The following is a 21,385-nucleotide window of genomic DNA, read 5'->3' as shown; positions in this document are numbered from 1 at the left end:
ACTACAACGAGTAAATTCGATGACAAAAAACATAGATGTATTTCAGAGACACTCTGTTAGAATCGTAACCATACGAAAAGATAGTGATTATTGCGGAAGTTAAATGAGGATCTTGGGAAGAAAGAAGACGCTTTCCTCGCGAAACCCTGTTGAGTAAGTTTAGAAAATCGGCATTCGAGTAAAGCAGTGCGACCATTCTACCGCTGCCATCGCATATCTCCTGTAGGAATTGTGAGAATAAGTTAGACGGAGTAGAGCAAACACAGAGGCATACAGATAGTCATTTTTCCTTCTATCGAAACCTGGAGCGAATAGTACTCAAAATCACAAATACTGATACGAAACACTCTTCGCCAATCATTGCATATTGGATTGCGGATTATACATCTAGAAGTAGAACAGATGAAAAGTTGGATAAGTAAATGGCTAAATTACAGACTGATCTTTGATTCTGGATAGCAACGTATCGGTGCCTCCTGCCAGATTGGAAGTGTTTGTCGTAGCGGAGCTGTGATTCCGGCGGCCAGGGCAGGAGATAACAGTGTTTGATCGACGTTGGTGATAAGCCAGAGACTGGGTTCAAGAGTTGGGCGATTAGGGATTAGCGTGCCATCGACATCCAAGTCAAGGGAGGCAGAGCACGGCTCAGGCTGGAGAAGGATGGGATCACGGAAATGGTGACGGCCTTTGTCTGGGAATAAACCAGGCATTCATCTGACATAATTTACGCAAGCCACTCAGAATATAAACCTGTAGGCTGAGTAGGTATCTGAAACCCACTCCCTCACGAGTTGGAGTCCACTGTGTGCATAGCGGGACAGTAGCAGAGACGTACAGCTGGAATAGCGGTTTGAGTTCGGCCATGAAGTTTTCTGGTTGGCACAATATGTAGACGAAAAACAAAATTTAACGAGCGTTACTGCTACCAATTTTCGTTTGTCAAGAAGCTCCGTCAATTTAACGTCCAACATTAGCAGGACACTTTCTCGGTATTACTACAAGAACTGAAAAAAATAAAGACGGATTTGCAGCACACTACGTCACGTGGCTGTTTTGTACTTTGTCGTGACCATGATTCTGCTCGTGTTCTAGTGATGCTGTTTTTCGTAAACATTCACTTTCAGTGATGCCATTAGCGGGCTAAGTATCTACATATAGGGTCTGCCTATTTCCGGTTCACTCATGGAATTATATCACCAAGATAATAATCGGCAGTGGTTGACCCCATAGCAGGTAGATTTTATGGAAAGTGTGTGTATAGAAGCCTATCCGTACAAGGATAAAGGTCAGACACGTAGGTTCCGCCGACGTTGAGGCTGTTCGAGATGGAGCCTCGCTCATTTAGGCTAGTATGCGGAAGGAATTCGAATGTGATCATATTGAAGGAATATGCAGTGACTTATATGAACAGTGAAACTAAAAAATGGTATCTTCGGCGACGATACGTACTCAACTCACCCGCAATATGAATCCAGTATATTGGACACTGCACGATTCCACACGGTGCTTCAATGTAAAAAATGTTGTTTTATAACTGCTCTGACCGTAAACATTCCTCCAACAGCCGAAGACATGTTGTATCAGATATGAGAAATAGTAACTGAGTTACCAAATGATTTGGCCGACTGGAGTGGCTGTGCGGTTCTAGTCTGGAGCCGAGCGACCGCTCCGGTCGCAGGTTCGAATCCTGCCTCGGGTATGGATGTGTGTGATGTCCTTAGGTTAGTTAGGTGTAATTAGTTCTGAGTTCTAGGCGACTGATGACCTCAGAAGTTAAGTCGCATAGTGCTCAGAGCCATTTGAAGCATTTGAACCAAATGATTCATCTGTAATTCCGCGTAACTTAGAATGAAACATTCGTTTTTGTAACAAAGAATAGCAGTAAAGACATTAAGAAATAACTAACAACATTTCTAGAACCGTCTCCAAGTCCCGAACATCAGATCACGGACTTTGTAACACACATACTCTAATTTCTGTCTTTTTCACGACAGTTGCTATTAACGTATCAAGCATACACATAATCCTGTTAAACATGACCATAATAATAGCTTTTTTTGAGTTATCAGTCTTCTGACTTCTCTGATGCGGCCCGCTACGAATTCCATTCTTGTGTCAACCTCTTCATTTTAGAATAGCTCTCCTCTAATACGCTGGAAGTTACCTCCTGATGTCATAACACATGTCCGATCATGCTGTCTCTCTTTCCTGTCAGTGTTTTCCATTTGTCCTTTCTTCAACAGTTGTGCAGAGAACCTCCTCATTCCGTATCTTTGCAGTACACGTAATTTTCGACGTCATTCTGTAGTACCACATCTTAAATGCTTTGACTTTTAACTTTTCCGATTGTCCCACACTGCATGATTCAATGCTGTGCTCCAAAAGTACATTCTCAGAAACTTCTTCACAAAATTAAGGCCGATGTATGATATTAATAGACCCCTTTTGGCCAGGAATGCTCTCTTTGCCCTTGTTAGTTTGCTTTTATGTCCTCCTTGCTTCGTCTATCACGTATTTTTCCTTGTTCCAAGGTAGATGAATTCCTTCAGTTTCCATACTTAGTGGCTGCCAGTTTTCGTATTATGTTTGTCGTTAATCTCATTTCTGCTACTCCTCGTAACATCTGTCTCCTTCGGTTTACTCTCAGACCATTGTATGTATTGGGTCCACTAAACAGATCCTGCAATTCTTCCTCACTTTCACTGAGGATTGAAATTTTATCAGTGAATCTTATCATTTATGTCCTTTCACCATGAATTTTAATCCCACTCTTGGACTCTTCTTTTATTTCCGCCATTGATCAGTAGTGATGTGAGACTGCATCCCTGTCTTAAACCCTTTTTAATTTCAGCACTTCTTATTTCTCCCTCTTGTTTCTTGTACATAGTGTTCATTAGTTGTATTTTTTTGAGAATTTCGGACATTTTGCACTGCTTTACATTGTTGAAGGCTATTTATAGATCGACAAATACTATGGCCGTATTTTGATTATTCTTAAGTGTTGCTCCATTATCAAGCACGTTAGAACTGCGTCTCAGGTGCATTTATCCTTCCTAAAGCTAAAATGATCATCATCTAACAGATCCTAAATTTTCTTTTCCATTCTTTTGTGTGTTATTCTCGGACAGAGCTTGGATGCATTAAGTGTTAAGCAAATGATAGTCCTCGTGCCTATCTGTCCTAGATATCTTCGGGATAATGGGTATGATATTTTTTGCGGAAGTCTGATGGTAGGTCTCCAGTCTCATAGATTCTACACACCAATCTGCATACTGGTCTGATTGTCACTTTCCCTCAATGATTTTAGAATTTTCGAAGGAATGTTAATGATCCATTCTGCCTAATTCGATCCTAAGTCTTTCAAATCTCTGTTTAAATTGTGTCTCTAATACTGAATCCGTTATGCCTTCCACATCGTTTCTCATTTTCTTGTTCTATCACGTCATCAGATATTTCTCACACGTAGCAGACTTCAGTGCATTATTTCCACTCATCCGCTCTGTCATCTGCGTTTAGAAGCACCGAATTGTTTTGACTTTTCTATGCGCTGACTCAGTCCTTCCGACGACCATTTATTTTTCGATTTCTTCTCATTTTTCCTGTAGCCACTTCGCCTTCGCTTCCTTGCACTAACCATTTATTTCACTGCTGAGTGACTTACGCTGTTACATTCTTTTCTTTCCCTAAACATGTTTGTTCTTTCCTCTTTCGTCGGTTTCTTCCTTGTACTCATACTTGTCTGGCAAACTTTTGAGATTGCCATTTTTAGAATATTCCATTTCTCTGCAACTGAACTGAATGCTATGTTCTTAATTATGGCAGTATCTACAGCCTTAGTGAATTTCATACTCATGTCATATACCTTGATACTTCAGTACCCCACTTCTTTCCACACTGATTCGGCCGGACGATTCTCTTAAAATTTACTCTTCATCATTCCTCAGTTGTTATCCGAGTATACATTTACTCCTTCTTACGTCTTACTATCTGATATCTGTCTGCGGAATCTCTGAGCATGATTAATCCAACTGGTATGTCTGTATGTCTCCACTCCTTTTCCAAGTAAACCTCCCCCTTCTGTGATGTTTGAACAATATTACTAACTGAAATTTATTGCAGAATTCAGTTAGTATTATTCCTCCCTCTTTCCGACTAGCAAGTTGCTCAGTTTACTCATAAGAGCCACTGAATGTTGCATAGATTTTCAGAAGGTTACGTAACCAACAGTTCTATGGAGCCAAATTAAATCGTTAGGAAATTATTAATATGGAATTTCAGTACAAGCAGTAGTTTACAGTTTTACTTATTTATTTTCGTCGTTGTTAATTTTTTATTGCTTTTTAAGACACACAGACAGATGTAAATATCAATCTTCAGCAGTTTGTGACTGAAAAAACATCTCACACCACGATGCGTACAAGTCGCGGAGGTTGTCAGAGTAGTACCATGTGTTCAAAATCTTTGTTCTTGCCAATAGGATGAATGCAATGGTTACAAGTTTGAAAAAATTATCAAGCATTACATGTGCCATGTTCTGCTACTGTTGATAAGTTCAAAGATGGTCTATTTAGCCGTTTGTCACGAAGTTTGTTGGTTTGTGGACCGAATCTGTTAGCAGTCTTATTGCCATATCATCTTCTAGATTGAGGCCACACAAGTGAAGCTACGAACGAAAGCCAGTAGTCAGTAGTGTTGAGCGACTCGAGCGCCTCATTAACACACAAAACGGAAACACGAGAGAGCAGCGGGTCATTTCCATGCGTTATGATCATTAGCCAGTAAATTGTTGGGATGCCTGTGGCAGGTTCGCTAGGAAATTTTTCAGAATTATTTATTTCTCTTATGTATCCAGTCTGTGCGAAATGAGGGCAATGAACCCTCACAACCGAACGACTTGGCTCTCTCCTTGTCTCACTATAGCGTAGAAACACTGGTGAAGACAAGTTCCTGTTACATATTGAGCAAAATTGTCAAAGTACTGTGTAACAAAGAGCCCGTCAGAAATGCTATGATACCTTTTGCAAACCGTGCACCTATCCTATCTACACTCCTGGAAATGGAAAAAAGAACACATTGACACCGGTATGTCAGACCCACCATACTTGCTCCGGACACTGCGAGAGGGCTGTACAAGCAATGATCACACGCACGGCACAGCGGACACACCAGGAACCGCGGTGTTGGCCGTCGAATGGCGCTAGCTGCGCAGCATTTGTGCACCGCCGCCGTCAGTGTCAGCCAGTTTGCCGTGGCATACGGAGCTCCATGGCAGTCTTTGACACTGGTAGCATGCCGCGACAGCGTGGACGTGAACCGTATGTGCAGCTGACGGACTTTGAGCGAGGGCGTATAGTGGGCATGCGGGAGGCCGGGTGGACGTACCGCCGAATTGCTCAACACGTGGGGCGTCAGGTCTCCACAGTACATCGATGTTGTCGCCAGTGGTCGGCGGAAGGTGCACGTGCCCGTCGACCTGGGACCGGACCGCAACGACGCACGGATGCACGCCAAGACCGTAGGATCCTACGCAGTGCCGTAGGGGACCGCACCGCCACTTCCCAGCAAATTAGGGACACTGTTGCTTCTGGGGTATCGGCGAGGACCATTCGCAACCGTCTCCATATAGCTGGGCTACGGTCCCGCACACCGTTAGGTCATCTTCCGCTCACGCCCCAAAATCGTGCAGCCCGCCTCCAGTGGTGTCGCGACAGGCGTGAATGGAGGGACGAATGGAGACGTGTCATCTTCAGCGATGAGAGTCGCTTCTGCCTAGGTGCCAATGATGGTTGTATGCGTGTTTGGCGCCGTGCAGGTGAGCGCCACAATCAGGACTGCATACGACCGAGGCACACAGGGCCAACACCCGCATCATGGTGTGGGGAGCGATCTCCTACTCTGGCCGTACACCTCTGGTGATCGTCGAGGGGACACTGAATAGTGCACGGTACATCCAAACCGTCATCGAACCCATCGTTCTACCATTCCTAGACCGGCAAGGGAACTTGCTGTGCCAACAGGAAAATGCACGTCCGCATGTATCCCGTGCACCCAACGTGCTCTAGAAGGTGTAAGTCAACTACCCTGGCCAGCAAGATCTCCGGATCTGTCCCCCATTGAGCATGTTTGGGACTGGATGAAGCGTCGTCTCACGCGGTCTGCACGTCCAGCATGAATGCTGGTTCAACTGAGGCGCCAGGTGGAAATGGCATGGCAAGCCGTTCCACAGGACTACATCCAGCATCTCTACGATCGTCTCCATGGGAGAATAGCAGCCTGCATTGCTGCGAAAGGTGGATATACACTGTACTAGTGTCGACATTGTGCATGCTCTGTTGCCTGTGTCTATGTGCCTGCGGTTCTGTCAGTGTGATCATGTGATGTATCTGACCCCAGGAATGTGTCAATAAAGTTTCCCCTTCCTGGGACAATGAGTTGACGGTGTTCTTATTTTAATTTCCAGGAGTGTATATGTTAGCTCTTTCCACTTTGCAGAAGACGTAGATAAGAATAAAGTCGTTTACGATTGTTTTTGAGATGTTACGAGGAGTAGGTTGTGATGAAATAACTTCGCTCCATTTTTTTCATTGCTTTATGATCTTCGCCACACAGCCATTCACCGTATATACTCACCATTAATACTGCAACACCATGAAATTTTACTTCGTATGCATAACAGTACAGCAGGAAGAAACCACGATTAAATGTTTAGGTAATTTGTAGATATACAATGTGCGAAATTTACTTCACAGAGCTACCACCTCAAGGAGGAACCATAGCTAACCCGGGAAGGCAGCGAGACGACTTGGATGATAGATTCTGGTAATTGATTCCACGCTGCTTCAGCTGTATGATAGAGTTCATCCACTGTGTGGTTCCGTCACCTCCGCTCAACTGTTTTCAGTGGGTGAGAGATCTAGAGAATGCACAGCCAACGACACAACAGTTGATAACCCTATCGAAATAGGCCAAGACAGCGTGATCTTACGTTATCTTGCTGAAACACATTAAATAGACCTCGAAAGTCGTACACAGCCACAGGCTTAAATTACGAAGTATTTGATCCGGAAGTGATCGTTTTGTGCACACGGGTGCTGACACCGTATGACGAACACAATTTGGTAACGTTCATTCGCCTCGAAGCCTCCTCGCAGATACATACATCGTGATGCTGTACTCACAAGTGGGACTCATTCGAAGAGATGACATGGTTCCTCTCCTGTAGTGAGTGGTGTTGTTGGACGCACCACTTTCAGCGCACCTCTCCTTGCTGCCGCTTCGAGGCCTGCAAGAAGGAGAGGCCGTGGCGTGTATGCCACAGCGCGTAACACTGCAGGTCTTACGAGTGCAAGCAGCCATCTTCGGCGGGGTCGAGTACTATTTCAGATTAGATTACTAGTTCTTGATTGCGCTTTTAAATTTATGCAAGCCACCGTTAGCACACAACAATTAAATATTGATTTTCCGTGGGCCTCGCACGAGCGTTCTCGAAGTGTGACGTCACAAGTTCGTTGGCTCCGCACTTCAAGGGAAGACGTACCGACGGTCGCAGGTGATACAGAATTCGTCGCACTGTCTGTGTGGATACTTGTGACATTGAAAACAAGCCCATTTCCTGAGTTAAGATACGGATGGCCTGTGCGAATATACACAGGCGAGTGAAGTCTGTCCTCTCAGGAACTAGTCACGTGGGGCCGGTGAGATCCTGAGCATGGGCATTCTGAAACTATCGGTGTCATTTCTCGTCATTTCTCGTGGAATACCTACTACAGCGAGTAGTAATATTCTGAATCGATAAATCCCAGTCTCGGCAATTTTGCGGATCGATAAATTGCCGTCTCGATTGGCCGCGATCTTGCCGTTGTCCAGTTCCATGTTGACAGGCCTTTATAATAGAACGATCTTCTCACAAACAAGCAACGCTCCAATGCGATTTCTGAACGAGAATTGATAATCGGTTGCATATCCAACAATATAGCACAGTACGTGCTAAATTGACGTTCGTTGCATGTTGCTTTAATGATTCTGCAATTTTAATGACCAGTATCCCTGTAACAACTTTTATTAATTTCGGTAGTAAGTTGGACGAGGAGGGAAAGGAAGTCAACTTTGCACTGTTTAAAGGAACCAGCCCGTGGTTTGTTGTCAGTTATTTAACGAAATCGCGTAACAACTAAACTTGAGTGACTAGAGGAAACGAATGCAGTTATTTCCGTACACTCACAACTTCTTTCTCGAAATATTGAGTTTGTGCATAAGTTCTTAGTGATTCTCCATAGTTTAAACACAACAGATACACATGACAGAGACTTTAGTCATCAGTAATATATTGTCGTTCACTATTTACAAGAGCGTGCAAACGCTAGGCAACTTTTCGATTCCGTGACTGTAGTAATAACGTGTTTTTGAGGCAAAGAACTCGTCGAACCGTGTTCGGAGCGCAGTTTCACCCACAAAGTAAATTCCGCGAAGGTTGTTCCATAGAGAGCGGGAAAGGTGAAGATCTGAGGGCGCGACATCAGGTCAATAAGGCGGGTGTGGAATGTCTTCCCAAACCAACTCCTGTATAGTGTTTTTTGTTAGTCTAGCAGAATGCGGGCGGTCGTTATCTTGGAGTAGCATCACTTCACGCAGTCTTCCTGGTCGTTGTTCTTGGACTTCGTCTGCAAGACGTCTCAGTTGTGGACCATAAATGTCACCGGTGATGGTTACACCTCGAAGAAACAATTCGTAGTACACCAAACCAGATGCCTAACATTATTTTTCGTAGATGCGAGCAGGTCTTTGAACCAGGAGTCGTTGGTTTATTTGGATCCATCCATTCCTTTCTTGACCTTATGTTATCATAAATACACCACTTCTCGTCATCCATAACGATACAGGATAGGAATTATCGCTGTTGTTCACCAGCCAAATGATGACGAGCAAGCACAGATGCACGTATGGCCGGCCACCTGCAGATGGTTGTGATTTTGGCTTCAAGTAATATGGTACGCACACAACCTATTTTTGAACGTTTCCCTTTGCGTAGTAATGTCACAAGATGGTGGAATGACCACAGTTCAACACATCTGCCAGTTCTCGAGTTCACTAACGTGGATCATTGTGGATTAATACGTTTAAAAGATTTTCATCAATTTCCGAAGACCTTCCTGAAAGCGTAGAGTCACTAATGTCGAAACGATCCTCCTTAAAAAGAGAAGCCCATTTCCTTGCCGTGTTATGTCCAGTGGCATTATCTCTATATACGGCGCAAAAGTTTCTGGATGCCTCCGCTGCTGTCACCCCTGTACTGAATTCAAACAAAAGAATACGTTGGAAATTTCCCGGTTTCTCCATTTGGTTCTCCATTTTCTGACACTCCACTCACTAACTCCAAATGACAAAAAGACAGTTTGAACATTCAGATAGCAACAGTGAACTACAATTGAAAATTACAGCCGCCCGGTCTAAGGCGCCTTGTCACGATCCGTGCGGCTCCCCACGTCGGAGGTTCGAGTCCTCCCTCAGGCACGGGTGTGTGTTGTCCATAGCGTAAGTTAGTTTAAATTATATTAAGTACTGCGTAAGCCTAGGGACCGATGACCTCAGCAGTTTGGTCCTACAGTCCTTAAGACAAATTTCCAAAATTTTTGAAAATGACAATAGTTAAATAGCCCATAGCAACCGGAATATCAATACGCTGAAATGTCTTTGCTAAATTACTATTTAACTTGTATTTCGTGCTGTCATGCTCCGTTATTTATAATTTGGTTTTGTCCTGCGTTTTTGTCCCCGAAGAGTAGTAAACATTTACATTAAAGTATCAATTTTTTCAGTAAGCTTCTAATCCTATGTACATTACCTACATTTTGTGCTCTCAAATTTCCTTTCTATCTTTACCATCTATATGAATGAATGAGAGAGTATGTATGTTGAATTTGTCTTATTTGTGGTAGCAGTACAGCACCTAGCTGTGTGGTGTGGTAGCAACAGTGTAGCCAACGTAGTTTTTTCTGTCAAGCTAAAGGGATTTGTACCGATTCGGTAGCCATTCGACAGTAGTTGAGTTGGTGGCGGAAATAACCCCTCTGGTCTCTTCCAGCTACTTGGGGAAAGTTGATTGTAAGCAGAGCACGCTCGCGTCACTCGCGACTGGACCTTTGGTGGGTAAAGACGGTATTCTTAAGAGCTAGTTCATTTTCAAGCTCGTTAGTTGAATTCTTATATTTTTCAGAGTGTAGTCACGAGTATATTTTTCGAGGTATGTTGTATGCATTTACGGTCCTCGCTTTGAGTAAGTAGAGCACGTGGTGTAAGAAGCTCGTTACTCCAACACAGGTTTAGATTCAGTTTACCTACTTCTCTTTTAGCTGGAATGTATATGTGAACTTCTATCGTGTGCATGTGTTTTATTTCGTCTACTTTTCATTTCGTTTCAGTTTGGAGTTTGTGTAGCTTTTCTCATATCACGCGGTTGTGATTTCGCCATCTTGAATAAGTTTTGTTCTTAATTCCGCGTGATATTTTATTGCTATTTGTGTCTGTGCGATTTGCATTTTTATTCTTGAAGTTTTCACGAATCTTAATAATTTTGCTTTGTTCATGAATATTCATGGCATTTGCGGGCGTTTCACACCAACTTAGCTCAGTTTGATGTACAAGGTGATGCAGATAAATTCCTTTGTCGGAAAGTATTCCATAGTATTCTAATTCACAATAATTCAATCACAGCGATAAGGACGAAGCTCTGAGCCTCTGACTTATTGTCATGGGCAAAAATGTTTTTGGCTCTAGTCTTTTGTGTGAATCGTATACGGTTGTTTGAACTTTTTCCATGCGAGCGTAACATTTCCTTTTCATTTATCACCGCTATGTACCGCAGCACTCAATATAAGTGAGTTGATTAACCACGCAACTACATAACAGGCAACGACCGATCATAGTTTAGAATTACTTTGTTTATTTATAATATGATGTTTTATTTTAATATACTATCTTAAAACGAGACGACTGTCTCTGACAAACCCCTACCTTACGTAAGATTATTTTTACTACATCTCACCTGCGTTTCTGAACCGAAAAACGCAAGCCTTGTGTTTGTAGACTTCTGTCTTATTTTATTCTTTTTGTTGAAGCTTAAGCACCTGATTGCTCTGAATTACTTGTTTTAATGTTTGTACTTAAATTGTTGCTATGTGATCGTTACATAAATACACTTGGATGTTTTCATTAATATTAGGTCGTTAGTTAAGTTTACCATTCAGTGCTTAATTCAGTTTTTATTTTATATTTCTACAACTTAAACTAAACTGGGTGGCAACACTGAAACAACTTGTGGCACAAGAAACTAACAGTAGACTGCAGATTTCCACAAAGGCTAAAGTTCCACATGGGTTAACTTCCCCCAGTTTCTGTTTGCAAATCGCTTGCCAGATAACCATTCATTCACTAATAATCATTTAAGCGAATACAAAAACGCTACGAACTTATGCACCAACCTAATATAAGCGCCAAATCTTCAGTATATTGAAGCAAGAGCTCCCGAAATAAGTGGTTTGTGATAAGGAACTAATTGTCGGGAATGACTATTTAGTTTTTCTTCGTATCTTACTCCTTACAGTAACAAATAAAGCACTGCAATTGTTCAAAGAGATGACTACTATTAGTCCATGAATTGCAAGGTGCTCCACTGGCAAACTGATCTCTGGGCTTAAAATTTTTTGACTGCTATTGTGTTAAAATGTTGTTTCTGAAACGCGTGTAACTGCTGTTTCGCAGTGTATTCTTCGACACTTGCATCCCACACACAAGTGGACATACATTCATTAACGAATCCTACGTCACCCAGCCAAATTCTACAGTTCGAAAAATTCTTTGTCGAGAACCTTGACACTTTTATACATCTTGACAGACATCGTTTGTTTCAGTTGTGAAACTTTCTTCTACAAATTCATTCGGCTTTCCGGGCATTACGCCCTGCTCCGCTATAAACTGAAAGCACTCTTATGTCTGTAAATTACAGCTTCCTTCACAATTGTTGCTCTATCTTCGACTAATAGTCCTGTCCTGAACCGCAACGCATTATCAACTTCAAAGTAGTTACACAAAAGAAGACTGAGTGCTGTTTTCGCTGATGTTATGGAGCCATCGGTGTCTGTGTGGCAGCCAGTGGTTTATCTGAGACAGAAGAATTTAACAAACACATGTTTCAGACGCATTGCTCATTTAATGTCATATCGCCAGAAATACTCATTCCACGGAGAGTTTCCTGTTTAGTATCCTCTGCCGTCTGTATAATTTTGACATTTACTTTTGGGACACTCTCCATAAGCATCTTGTTGGTAATGATGATGAAGGCGAGAGGGAAGGTTGAGGGTGAAACAGGGTGCTACAGATTTTCGCGTTCTCTGGAATGGCACCAGGACCACTCCTGGGCTTTACCCGATAGTCCAGTTACTCTCAGCAGTGTGACATTCTCTTCCTATATGAAACACATCGATGGGTTTCAAGACATTAACGCAAGGCGTGGACCTAGAGGTAACCGGTCAGAACACGAACGTCCCTACCGCTTGCACCCTTACTGACTAAACTCTGTTGGCGACATACAGTCAAGACCTCTTCGACCACACTGACCAAAAAAGTGAAACATCCTGAGGTAGAGGAGGCACCAAATGAAACTGCACAGCTTGAGAGGTTATCTGGTGGTTGCAAAATCGAATCAAATTTACAAAGAAGTTGGCAGTATGAGGATGTATGCAACGATTCACAAAAGGGCTCTGAGCACTATGGGACTCAACATATGAGGTCATCAGTCCCCTAGAACTACTTAAACCTACCTAACCTAAGGACACCATACACATCCATACCCGAGGAAAGATTCGAACCTGCGACCGTAGCGGTCGCGCGGTTCGAGACGTAGCGCCTGTGTCCTCTCCTGAGATAAGCTGGCCCACAACTGTTGCAGCTGGTCTTGGCAGACTGGGTAGGGGCACTGGGACAGAGTTGGCACCTCTGCGGGCCCTACACATGTCCTGTCGGGGACAGATCTGGGCATCTTACTGGCCACATGACGAAGACAGTTTATAGAGACACGCGACATGTTTGAGAGAGCGTTGACTGTCGTACTGGAACATTGCACGACTGTACTGTCGCATGGCCGGTGACGCAAGAGGACGCAGGAGATGCGTAACATACTGTTGAACCATCAGAGTTCTCTCAGTCACTACTAGCCATAACCTGAAGTTACTCCCGATGACTCCGCTCACCACGACACAGGAGTAACACCGCTGTGCGTCCGCAAAGCATTGGAAGACTTTGACCTCTCCCCAGGGAGCAGCCATACTCGTCGACGACGGTCGTCCGGAGAAGTGCAGAACCACGATTCATCGTTCAACTCAGTGCGACGCTATTCATCGCCAGGCCATGCTTCCCGCTCACGACATCACACCAAATGCAACTGTTTGTGTTGTGGTGCTGTTTACACCACGGCACCCTATGCGTGCGACGGCAGTTCCCTAGACTCGCTGCGCCTAGTCTCTGATCAGTGGTGCTCAGTGACACAGAATGTCGTCTCGAGTCTATTAGACTGTTGTCAGAAGGCAGAAGCTGATGCGCAGAGGTTAGGATGTGTTTGGTGCACAGCACAGCGGTTCTCCTTGGCACCGAGTATACCTGTCCTCGCGTTCCCATGCAGTCCAACATCGGGCTACTTTCACATCCAATGTTGTTGTGGTCTTCAGTCCTGGGACTGGTTTGATGCAGCTCTCCATGCTATTCTATCTTGTGCAAGCTTCTTCATCTCCCAGTACCTACCGCAACCTACATCCATCTGAATCTGCTTAGTGTGGTCATATCTTGGTCTCCCTCTACGATTTTTACCCTCCACGCTGCCCTCCAATACTAAATTGGTGATCCCTTGATGCCTCAGAACATGTCCTACCAACCGATCCCTTCTTCTGGTCAAGTTGTGCCACAAACTTCTCTTCTCCCCAATCCCATTCAATACTTGCGCATTTGTTATTCGAACTACCCATCTAAGCTTCAGCATTCTTCTGTAGCACCACATTTCGAAAGCTTCTATTCTCTTCTTGTCCAAACTACTTATCGTCCATGTTTCACTTTCATGCATGTCTACACTTCATAAAAATACTTTCGATGTTAACAAATTTCTCTTCTTCAGAAACGCTTTCCTTCCCATTGCCAGTCTACATTTTATATCCTTCCTACTTCGACCATCATCAGTTATTTTGCTCCCCAAATAGCAAAACTCCTTTACTACTTTAAGTGTCTCATTTCCTAATCTAATTCCCTCAGCATCACCCGACTTAATTCGATTACATTCCATTATCCTCGTTTTGCTTTTGTTGATGTTCATCTTATATCCTCATTTCAATACACTATACATTCCGTTCAACTGCTCTTCCAAGTCCTTTGCTGTCTCTGACAGAATTACGATGTCATCGGCGAACCTCAACATTTTTATTTCTTCTCCATAGATTTTAATACCTACTCCGAATTTTTCTTTTGTTTCCTTCACTGCTTTCTCAATATACAGACTGAATCACATCGGGGAGAGACTACAACCCTGTCTCACTCCCTTCACAACCAGTGATTCCCTTTCATGTCCCTCGACTCTTATAACTGCCATCTGGTTTCTGTACAAATTGTTAATAGCCTTTCGCTCCCTGTATTTTACCCCTGCTACCTTCAGAATTTGAAAGAGAGTATTCCAATCAACATTGTCAAAAGCTTTCTCTAAGTCTACAAATGCTAGAAACCTAGGTTTGCCCTTCCTTAATCTAGCTTCTAAGGTAAGTCGTAGGGACAGTATTGCCTCACGTGTTCCAACATTTCTACGGAATCCAAACTGATCTTCCCCGAGGTCGGCTTCTACTAGTTTTTCCATTCGTCTGTAAAGAATTCGCGTTAGTATTTTGCAGCTGTGACTTATTAAACTGATAGTTCGGTAATTTTCACATCTGTCAACACCTGCTTTCTTTGGGATTGGAATTATTATATTCTTCTTGAAGTCTGAGGGTATTTCGCCTGTCTCATACATCTTGCTCACCAGATGGTAGAGTTTTGTCAGGACTGGCTCTCCCAAGGCCGTCAGTAGTTCCATTGGAATGTTGTCTACTCCGGGGGCCTTGTTTCGACTCAGGTCTTTCAGTGCTCTGTCAAACTATTCACGCAGTATCGTATCTCCCATTTCGTCTTCATCTACATCCTCTTCCATTTCCATAATATTGTCCTCAAGTACATCGCCCTTGTATAGACCCTCTATATACTCCTTCCCCCTTCTTGCTTTCCCTTCTTTGCTTAGAACTAGGTTTCCATCTGAGCTCTTGATGTTTATACAAGTGGTTCTCTTATTTCCAAAGGCCTCTTTAATTTTCCTGTAGGCAGTATCTATCTTACCCCTAGTGAGATAAGCCTCTACATCCTTACATTTGTCCTCTTGCCATCCCTGCTTAGCCACTTTTTCACTTCCTGTCGATCTCATTTTTGAGACGTTTGTATTCCCTTTAGCCTGCTTCATTTACTGCATTTTTATATTTTCTCCTTTCATCAATTAAATTCAATATTTCTTCTGTTACCCAAGGATTTGTAGCAGCCCTCGTCTTTTTACCTACTTTATCCTCTGCTGCCTTCACTATTTCATCCCTCAGAGCTACCCATTCTTCTTCTACTGCGTTTCTTTCCCCCCATTCCTGTCAATTGTTCCCTTATGCTCTCCTTGAAACTCTGTACAACCTCTGGTTCTTTTAGTTTATCCAGGTCCCATCTCCTTAAATTCCCACATCCAAATACTCTACAAATTTGGTTTTTGCACGATTCGACCAGATAGCGAAATTGAGACCAACAATGAAGCCTATTTCAATCTCTGCCAGGTTGCGATAACGGCGACTAACAAGAGTGCGCATCATCTCCGTGCCCTTCACAGTGATCACTCAATATCTGACGCTGTCCATACACAGGCGTACCAACAACACTATACATGAAGAACGCTAACGCACGTTTGTGACTGTTCTAGCAGTCACAGAGAATCGTAGCTCTAACCATTTACATGCCCACGGACGGTGTGTACGCGTACGAAGATCTATTGACGTCCGACCATGTATTCTCGGTGCTTCACTCCTACTGTCACACAGTTTATATATTCCATAAACCTATCTAAGGTACATACTAGGGTTTATTCGTAACCATGTTGGCGACTTCTGTCCTCGCCTCTGTACGCCTTCCTATCTCATTCTCATGATCCCCAAAGGAGATTTACGACGGTGCCAACAGAGTTTTCGCGCACTCTTCTTCAAACGCCGATTGTAAATTTACCCATTCGACTTTCACTGAAATAACGCCGGTTTTAGTGTTGCGTACCTCAATCGGTAAAAACGCAACCCTTATGGATCACTTTGTTCTCAGTCTGTCTGTCTGTTAAAAAGCCCTTTTCTCAGAAATGGATAGACGTATCAACTTGAAATTTCTGTGACATACTCAGCTGCACGGTTCCTGGACGGTGTAAAAAATTGTAGCTTCTACGTCAATAAAATCAAAAGATACGGCCATTTATGTCACACATTTCATACTTGCAAACTCACTCCTCAAAACTATAGGGAATTCCCGTTGACCTAGAATCATGAAATTTAGCAAGAAGCAAGGTTTCGCAGTAAAACTAAAGGAAACAATATGAACATCGTTAATCTGTAATTATAACATACGAAAAAAAATTTTTTGGGCATTTGTTATCTGACGGCCTGTCTGTCAATCCGTTCGTCTATCAAGACAACTTCTTCTCAGGAACAGTTATCAATTTGGAATCTATGTCGCATTCGAAGGTCTATAGTCCCGTCGCAGTGTGATAAATGTAAACTTCTAAGTCAAGAAACTGAAAAGATACTGCTCTTTATGTCACATATTTTGATACTAGCAAACTCACTCATGAAAACCTATAGGATTCTTCCTGATGACGTAGAATCAGAAAGTTAGCGAGATACAAATATTCACATTACAAGCAAAGAAAAAAAATCCTAAAATTATTAATTTGTGATTAAACCATTCGAAAAACATATCCTTTGTCATTTATTATCCGACTACGTGTATAGCCATTTTCATAGGAATGGGTAGACTCATATCTTGACTGTATCGGTAACAATAACAGGCAAAAATCGTCAAGATTCTGGGTTCCTGGGATGGATGAGGTATCTGTATGCACAATTAAGTTTGTGTGTAACAATCGGTGCACGAGTGCTACTCGCACTTATACCTATTTTTCTCCCAAAGATTCCCATTTAAGTTGTCCAACAACGGCCGTTTCACTTTTATAAGCCGTGCCAAACTGTTGCGATTTTATCAAGACTCCAAACGCTGGACCTCTGCTGTAGAAGTGAGTACAGTAGTTCCTGTTCGCAGTCTACGGAGGTATTGTAGTTTCCCAGAAAACTAAGTCTTTTTCATTCGCCTTACTTGTTGCAAACTTCATGTGATGGTCCCACTTAATATGGTTCCTCAGTATTACCGCTTATCATTCAAAGGACGTGACAGCTCTACAGCTTCGCTAACAATCTTGTAAATGAATACTGTCAGGTTCTTTCTCTTCGCAGACAATTAAAATGGTTCAAATGGCTCTGAGCACTATGGGACTTAACATCTGTGGTCATCAGTCCCCTAGAACTTAGAACTACTTAAACCTAACTAACCTAAGGACATCACACACATCCATGCCCGAGGCAGGATTCGAACCTGCGCAGAAAATTACGTACATAGAAACAGATCTACTGTCATTTCTTATACCAATCGAAAAATTTGTTTAAGTCGTTCTGCTTCTCCGACGGCTGTCCAACGATGACATTTTCATGCAAACAGCGCTGTTAGTGAGCAAGATTATAGTGCTGCTGGTACTTCCTGATAAATCGTTTACATATACCGTGAACATCAGGAGTCGTGTTATATTTGTTAGTGTTGTGAATTCGCCCTCCAATATAACTCAATGGATGGTATAAACGTTTTCAATACGTCGCGTCTTGCAGCTCTCAAATATTGAAGAAAAACTTTCTTTATACTAGAGCTGCTGTTTATTTATTGGCTAATTAGTTTCATGCTTTGCCACTTTACAAGCCACGTGTTTGTGTTATGGATATGATTAGTGTGGACTGTTCTATCTATACCGTCACACTTCAATGTTCTCATGTCTTCATTTTCCAGCATGATGTGATCTACGTGGTTCCAATATTATATACGCAATGGACGATTTGTTCTCATTGGATTACACTGTCTGTCATGTTGGCTACGATAAATAAGTGTGCCTGACGCACAGTGCAGTGCAAATTACGCATTTCGTCACGTGGATCACATCATGCTGTATACAGAAGATATGAGATACATTTAAGTGAGATGAAATAAATAAAACTTTCCGACCAATGATTTCCTGAATGAAAATACGTGGCTTGTGAAAGTGGGCACAGTCCGAAACTAGCCAGCCAATAAACAAACTGTAATTTGGTGTAAAAACATGTTTTCTTCAATTAATGGATGATACCACCCAAAAATAAAAGTAAATGATGCCAATTACGAATATGTGAAGCTATTCATTGTGCCCATATGACTATATCTTGGTTATTACTCTACAGTGTTCTGCAGTGTCGAACGCAGTGGATTCTACTCGTTCCGCTGCATTGATTCTTTGGAGCACAGTGAGCTGCCACGTCCTAGAATGCATACACGACCCAAGTTTCCTCAACAGGTGGCTTTACGTTAAGCCTACCGTAAGGACATCTCTACAGTCAGCCCGTTTAAACGTAATGCAGCAGATTGTTGTTGCTGTCTTCTGTCCAGACACTGATTTGATGCAGCTCCCCACGTTATTCTTTCCTGTGCAGGCCTCTGCACCTCTGCATAACTATTGCAAGTGTCATACTTGATATTTCTTCTGGTCCTTCTTATACTCTAGTTGTGCCATAAATTTCTGCTCCACCCAATTCGATTCAGTACCTCCTCATTAATTACCCCGATACACACACCTAAACTCAGAATTCTTTTGTAGCATCAAATCTGAAAAGGTTCTATTGTCTTCTCGTCTGAACTGTCATCCACGTTTCACTTCCATGAAAGACAACAAGCCAACCAAGAGTTTCCTAACATTTAAATTTGTACCCTATATTAACGAATTTATCATTTTTAGATACGCTTTTGTTGCTGTCACCAGTTACAATCCACATCCTCTTTACTTTGGCCATTGTCAGTTTTTTCTGCCCCAATAACAAAATAGTTCATCAGGCGAACAACCGCAAATGAGGAACATATTAATAGAATAAAATATCCACTCAAATTACCAGTAGTTAGTATTTATCCCACGATCAGCTTCGGAGTCTAAAGCTTCATCTTCAGGTGCCAAACAAATGTTTGATGTCTGACGTGATTCCATTCTATTATCTTTGTTTTTCTTTCAGAGACACTATATATTCATTAACTGCTCAACATTCAATAAAACTACGGGAAAATCGCTTTCGTCTAAGTCAAGCTAAGAGGTGACTTCCACTCACCCATCCCTGTCTTCTTTTTCTTTGTACCTATTTATAACAACACGCATTCAAAGAAACGAAACTCTGGTATGTTTTGCATATCGATTCATACGAATAGACTACGCACCATTGGAAGTTCCGTTGGTGATTTGTTGCACAAACAGGTGGAAGCTGCCAAACCGGCAAGCCACTGGGAAGAACGAACGACCAGGTGTAAGGGATAGCTAGTGCCAGCCTGGGGCGCGGATGTGGCGCGGCGCGTTACTCACCGTGTCTCCGCTTGGCTGTGGCAGTGCTACCTGCCCGCTGTCCGCTGCCGCCGCCAGCAACACCTTCAGGCCTGGGCTCATGCGTCAGCAGCCCAGCTGCAGGGGCTCCATTACCAAAGCAAATTACAGCCTCTTTCAGAGCGATTACAGAAAGTGGCACAGTTAAACATTTTCCGACGCATGTTTTGCCCGCTAGAAACAGAAGAAGCATCTGTGCTCATGCATGTAACACGCTTAGGTCATTGATCTGCACTTGTTTTTGAGTGCCGGCCGGAGTGGCCGAGCGGTTCTAGGCGCTACAGTTTGGAACCGCGCGACCGCTACGGTCGCAGGTTCGAATCCTGCCTCGGGCATGGATGTGTGTCATGTCCTTAGGTTAGTTAGGTTTAAGTAGTTCTAAGTTCTAGGGGACTGATGAGCTCAGAAGTTAAGTCCCATAGTGCTCAGAGCCATTTGAACCTTTTTTTGTTTGTTTTTGAGTCCTGTCAGTGTGTACAAGCCTTTAGCTCTCTGTCAATATGAATGCGAACTTACGAAAGGACATTTACATTTTTCACATCTATTATACAATCACTGCAGTCACTGTCATTTACATAACACGATCCGCGACGATGTGTTACTTTCGAGTGATACCCTTGTAGATATAATTTTACATCGTCACGACGAGTGCGTGTACAGACGTGCATCTGCCAGTTAAATATATAGCTGCTATAGTAGTAGACGTGGATGAGAGAAAAGTTCTATTCTCTTCAAGTACTTAAAATAACGTTACTGCCTTAGTGTCGTACATACGTAAACATAAAAACTCATAATATATCCTACAGATCATTGTCCTACATGGGCCGATTCGATATTGTGCACTTGTATTTGTAATGCTTTGTCTTTTCAAGTGTAACATAACTCCATTTAGGACTTTTCTTAAGATTTGTGCCTCTGCAACATTAATACTTTACATTTTCTATTGTGCAAGTGTCTACGTCATGTAACAGTATGATCATTAATAGCTGTATGTAACGAATAGTTGTGCTATCTATGACCGAACGAGATGGTGCACAGGACTGACATTCGGGAGGCCGACAGTTCAAACTCGCGTCCGGCCATCCTGATTTAGGTTTTCCGTGCTTTCCCTAAATCGCTTCAGGTAAATGCTGGGATGGTTCCTTTGAATGGGAACGGCCGAATTCCTTTTACACCCTTTCCTAATACGAAGGGTGCGACGTCCTCGCTCTATGTCACCTTCCCCGAATCAACTAACCAACTAACTAGCTATGACGCTTCCGTGTTTGAAGTACCCACCTGCATAAGGACACAAATTATACGCAATCCTTATAAACAGCATCTAACCTCAAGATGTGAATGTTGTGTTACCGTATAAACTTTATATGGAGTCTCAATATTTGCATCTCAAATGCAAAACACCCACACAACCACTGAACTAATTAAATATCAGACTGGTGTATTTCAAACCAATGTTGTTTCACCGAGTGTAATCTAAATACTCAATCAAAAATGGCTCTGAGCACTATGGTGCTTAACTTCTGAGGTTATCTCCCTAGAACTTAGAACTACTTAAACCTAACTGATCTAAGGACATCACACACATCCATGCCCGAGGCAGCA

The 21,385-nt window shown here is 42.7% G+C and overlaps 1 protein-coding gene across 1 annotated transcript in view; it reads right to left on the bottom strand.

Annotated features, from left to right (window-relative positions):
- The window catches only part of LOC126268003 (thymus-specific serine protease-like), a 182,069-nt gene extending 162,266 nt beyond the window's left edge, over window positions 1-19,803 (bottom strand). Inside the window, exon 1 of the mRNA XM_049973379.1 lies at window positions 19,766-19,803. The gene's annotated coding sequence lies outside the window, so the exon portion shown is untranslated. The remainder of the gene's footprint in view (window positions 1-19,765) is intronic.
- Window positions 19,804-21,385: the final 1,582 nt, after the last annotated feature.

Source organism: Schistocerca gregaria, chromosome 4, assembly GCF_023897955.1.
Source record: "Schistocerca gregaria isolate iqSchGreg1 chromosome 4, iqSchGreg1.2, whole genome shotgun sequence".
In the NCBI taxonomy this organism is placed as follows: Eukaryota; Metazoa; Arthropoda; class Insecta; order Orthoptera; family Acrididae; genus Schistocerca; species Schistocerca gregaria.
Note: the sequence above shows the minus strand (reverse complement) of the source record. Positions and strands in the feature narration are given on the sequence as shown.